The sequence below is a fragment of the Coenobita brevimanus genome, chromosome 35 (genome assembly GCF_032717465.1).
Source record: "Coenobita brevimanus isolate Jiangsu-jjx chromosome 35, ASM3271746v2, whole genome shotgun sequence".
Lineage (NCBI taxonomy): Eukaryota > Metazoa > Arthropoda > Malacostraca > Decapoda > Coenobitidae > Coenobita > Coenobita brevimanus.
Window position 1 is genome coordinate 21,693,718 of NC_136988.1, and position 6,000 is coordinate 21,699,717.

Genomic DNA, 6,000 nt, shown 5'->3' on the forward strand with positions numbered 1-6,000 from the left:
ATCGTAAAAATTAAAACACTCAAGACAACATTAATACAGTTTATTCAGTGTTCCTTCAACTTTTTTTTTCTGAAGTTGTCATGCATTATATGTCTACGATGATGATTAAAATTATAAATTATTAATTATATATCTCACTATTGCGATAGGTGAGAGTTTTGAGAGATTTCACCTAAGAAAATGTGGCTTATGCTTTAACACGAACCTTCATAATGTGGATTTTTTTTTTTATTATTATGTCAGAAGGCTCGATGTGATTATATAGTGGTTCTACTACATATAGGGAAGAATATTCATTGAAAGTTTCTCGTTAATTTCGGTGACCCCATCAACTGAAACTTGTTCATAAACCTTCGGAGTCCAGCTCTCTTTACGTGTCAATCGATTTCTCTTTATATGTTTCCTAAAACTGATTTTTTCATCCTGAAAAAAGTGTTCTGGGTTTTGGAAATAATTGGGTGTGTTTCCCAATTAATTTTAAGTACATTTGTGGAAGTTGAATATTTAGCGGTTTCTCCCAAAAACATTTATACAGCCATCACTCTAGTAGAATAGTTTTTATCTACCCCCAGAGCGGACAATTGGCACTACTTTTTATCCTTGGAGCTACGCTTGCTCCGGCAACTTTTTTTTTTTTTTTTTTTTAACAATAAAACTCCGTATCTGTGGAACCAAGTAATGTCAATATTTGTATATCTCAATTCGACTATGCATTTAATTTTTCTTAATAATATATATCTAATATTCGGTACCTAAATAATTTTCTCTTAACGATTTATTGACTTTCCGAGTGACTTTACCTTGGTATATATGGATAATGATATCCCTCGAACCGTGAGACTGGGAAAACATTCCATTTTATAAATTTGGTCAGGGGGTTCAAAATGCCACTTTACAGCACTATTTATTCACATAAAAATAATATCCGTTATATCTCTCAGTTTCCAAGTTGTTTTCACGTCTCTTTAACCTTAAACATATCAACTTCCACCTTTCTTTACCTGCGAACCGATTTCTTCCTACTATTATCTTATTTAGATTTGTTACTCGAGCTAATTCACCCTCAGAAATGTTTCCTGAATTTTAGATACAACTGGGAGTGTTGCCCCGTTGATTTAGGGCACATTTGTGGATGTTGCATATTTTGTGTTATCCCACCCAGTTATGCGATTTTTAGGATCACGTAATTTCTTATGAAGAGGACGCATTTACTGTCCTGAAGTTATCACTACAAATTAAAATTAATGCAACAAGTGACCCGCTTCCTAACCTAATAATGAAATCTCCGGACGACGTTTATACATTTCATTCAGTGCTCCTTCGACCTTCATTTTTTGTAGTTGTCATGCACACTATGTCTACGCAGATGTGGAAAAATGTTTTAAATGGTAATTTGTTATATATACGGGTATTGCCATACTGTTTATACTTTCTCGTATTAATTATCACTATTTCCTCTCATGAGTTATCAGAGTTTTGAGAGACTTTACTTAATTAAATGTGGCTTATGTTCTAACACGAATTTTCATATGATTTTTTCTTATATTCAATCAGAACGCTCGATGCAGAATTAATGTGCTGCTACTGCAGATAAAACAGAAACCGTTCTTATTTAAATTTTCTAGTTTCATCCGGTGACCACCACATCAATTGGAACTTGTCACTCTTAAACACCTCAGAAGTGAGCTCATTTTAGGTGTGAATCGATATCTTGTTTCCTATATGTGTGTGTGTGTGTGTGTGTGTGTGTGTGTGTGTGTGTGTGTGTGTGTGTGTGTGTGTGTGTGTGTGTGTGTGTGACCTGCGTTTTAGAAAGAATTGGGTGTGTTTCACAACCAATTTTGAGCACATTTGTTATAGATGTAGAGTAGCTCCGAAAAAGTATCTTTAAAAATAGTACTATTCATTCTGACACAATGGACGATGTATCTGACACGTGTTGCGTGAAGCGGCAACAAAATTGGTAGACCTGCATGCTGGGGAGTGGATGCCATACACCTGCATATGCCCTGGGATTGTATAAACCGTTTTCTGACATAATACTAATCACTTTGTCATATGCAGATATATTTGATGTTATTATGGTGACAACTAGTTCGTTTTAACATAGACACGGCTACTCTTTCTGTGGTTCATATGTAATGCTTTCACGAGTGCCAGCACAAGGTTATCAGCAATCTAGATAAATAGTATACAAGCTTTCCCAGAACTGAAATATTTTGAGGAAGTGTTTATATAATATGTGATTATGACTGGGAGACATATGACACCCAGTGTAATGTGAATGGCACAAAAATATTAGACAAGTAGAAGTAAACGAAATGTAAAGACAGTAAATTAACTTATCTGAAACTATTCCCAAGAGCAGCGTATAAACTCATTTATCACTGATACACCAGCCGTATTGTGGAGGTGACATGCGAGATTCATTCTTATGTTGGACATTATATGTAAAATAAATACAAGTTAAGGTTAAACACACTTTGAAGGGCTCCTTTTATTTATTTAATAACAACTGTATCCACCTCCTGCATCCAGACCTCTGTTCAATCGACGCGACACCTACTATGAAGCTGTGCCATTCACGTAACGAAACACCACACCTCAATACCTTCCGACACTGAGATATTGCCACATTCGGGTAGTATGTAAAAATAATGGTGTTAAAATTGTCCGACATGCAGACTCTATAGGCTATTATTAACCTCTGCAGTTAATCTATTTGTAGTTGTGATAACGAAAGAATTGTGATGGGTATTTTTCTCATGCTGTTTAATAATCTGAGTTTCACTTATATTCATGGGGGGGTTGGGTGACAATGGTGGCGTGCGTAGCTCAAGACCGTGAGGTAGTGAGTTCGTGCCCGACCTGAGTAGCTACTCAGCTGAATGTTAGCGCTCTCATCACCTTATCAGGGCCATATGGTCTAATATAGGCTTAGCTCGGAGAATTCATTCCTTCACTTATATTCGAACATGACAAAGCCCATCGCAGTCAGTTTTCGAAAATGGCAACTCTGCCCGTCGCAGTTGCTATGTTTCCCAAGATACATTTATCACAGTATAATGTGTGTAATGGTTGAACTGTTACCATTTACAAGTCGATGGATGTTTGCAGTCACATAGTGGCATTGATGTGTTTATTAGCAGTACCACCCATGATACCTAATCATGCGTACCAACTCCACCGAGACAAGTGGCCGGGAATAATGTTTCATTCAGGTTCATTCTCCCATTCTTCGCACCACACTTTAAAGATACTTCTGGGAGCTACTGTCCATATAGCGATTTCTCTCAAAAATATGTTTATATAGAGATCACTCCAAAAAAATATATTTTTGAACTACCCCCAAAAGAGGATGGTATCAATCGTAACTAGTCTACATTTAGCTCTAAGTTTTACAAATGAAAAAAGTCACAAAAGACCCTGTTCCTAACGTAAAAATTAAAACCCTCCAGACTACATTAATACAGTTTATTCAGTGGTCCTGAAATTTTTATTATTTTGCAGCTGTCATGCATTACATATCTACGGAGGTGTAGAATAAAATTATATATGGTAATTAATTATATATTTCGGTGTTGTGATATAGTTTATACCTTCTCACAAATATTTGAGTCAAATGTTCATTAATCTTCCTTATTAAGAGGTATCACAGTTTTGAGAGGAAATGTGGCTTATGGTGTAACACGAACCTTCATAATGTGCATTTTTATTTTTTAATATTCAGTAAGTAGGCTTGATGTAATTTCGATGTACTACTACTTGAGGTAGTAGAAGGTAAGTTATCTTCACTCTCCCCACAAACGCCACCCTTCTTTAGCTATGAATCGATTTCTCCTGACTGTTCTCATTTAGACTTTACTGATTTTTTTTTTTCCTGAACTTCACCTTCAGAAATGTTGTCTAAATTTTAGATACAATTGGGAGTGTTTCCAACTAATTTCTGGTACATTTTTTAAAAGTTGCATATTTAGTATTTTCTCACCCAATTATGCGTTTTTAGGATTATTTAAGTATAATATTTTTTTTTAATTCCGAGGCGGACGCATTTATCATACCAAAACTTGTAACCTTTTTTTTTTTTTTTTTTTATCCTCGTTACCCCTAGAAAAGATAATAAATACCACAAATGACCCTCTTCCTAACGTAAAAATCCAATCTCCAGACGACATTAATACAGTTCATTCAGTGTTCCTTCGACATTCATTTTTTTTTTTTTTTTGCTGTCATGCCCTATACATATAGGGCATGGAGTAAAGTTTTAAATGGTAATTATATATTTGGGTATTGCTATAATTTTTGTATTTTTTCGCATTAATTATTGCAAGAGTCAAAAGCTCATCAATATTCATTCTCACAAGTTTACGGCCGAAATATTTAAATATGTTTTGAGGGATATTTCCGAAGGAAATGTAGCTGGTTTTAACACAAACTTTCATATGATTTTTTTCTTTTACATTCAATCAGGTTCCTCGATGCTAATTTAAAGTGCAACTGAGATAATTATTCTTATTCAAAAATTTCCTCTTGTTTCGGTGACCACCACATCAATTGAAACTTCTTGTTATTAAACACCACAGATATGAGCTCTTTTTACGTGTGAATCGATATTATTTTTCAATTTTTTTTCTTTCAATCTTAGAAGTGTCATCTTTCTGGTAATAGTTGGGTGTGTTTCAAACCAAGTTTCTGTTCATTTGTGTAATGTTTATACAGCCATCACTCGTAAAATTTATTTTGAAATTAGGCCTACTTTTTAGAAATGAAAAAAGTAACATGATCCCCCTTCCTAAAGTAAAAATTAAAACATTCGAAACGATAACCCTAATAGATAATCTTTATTTTCTTACATATTAGGTAACGTTGGGTCTGACGGACCCCACGGAAAAAAAAAAATCCGTTTGAGATATTTCACAATGATTTAATACACAAATAATTCAATCCCTTATCTTTAAATAGGACCAGAAAAAATAGTTTAATTGAAAAAATATATATATTTTTAAAGTTTATACAAAAATGATTAAATTTTAGGTATGCAAATTTTATAATTGAATATTGCAAAATTGAAAAGTTATATCAAGATTCCTTGGATGACCTGCAGTAGACCGATGTTGGGACCCCATCATCCCTATGAAGAGCATCACTATGAAGAGCATCACGGACAGATCTGTAGACATGCTCATATTTTTAAAAATCAAATTTCGGGGACTGGGGTTTCTGAGACCCCACATGTGCTACTACTTCGGATAAGAAAGAATACTCATTCGAAGTTTCTCGCATGTTTTGTTCATAAAACCTCTGATTAAAGCGCTCCTTACAATTTCTTTTTCATTTCCTAAATTTGATTATTTGTACACCGATAATAGTATTGTGGGTTTTGGAAATAATCGGGTGTCTATCTCACTGAATTTTGGGTTTATTTGTGAAAACTGAATAATTAGTGATTTCTCCCAAAAACCATTCATACAGCCATCACGCAAGTAAAATAGTTTTTTATTTACCCCCACAGCGGATGATATGAGCCGTAAGTAGTTCATAATTGGCATCACTTTTTATCCATGGAGTCACGCCTACTCCGGCAACATGATTATATCTGGAACTAGGAAATGTTCATTAATTGTATATCTAAATTCGTCTGTGCATTTACTTTTTCTTAAAAATATATATGTAATACTCACTACCAAAATAATTTTCTATTAACTATTTATTGGATTTCTGAGTGATTTATCCTTGGTAAATATGAATAATTGATTCAGACTGGAAAAATGGAAAATATTCCATTTTTAAAATTTCATCGGAATTCTCAAGGTCCCACTTTATCTCCTTATTTATACACATTAAAATATTATCTATTATAGCTCTTAATATTTATAAGCTGTTTTCACGTCTCTTTTGTTTTAAATAAGTCAAATGCCTATTATCTCATTTAAACGTTAATGGCTATTATCTCATTTAAACGTTAATGATTTTTTTTTCCCCGAGGACAAACTTCTTTAT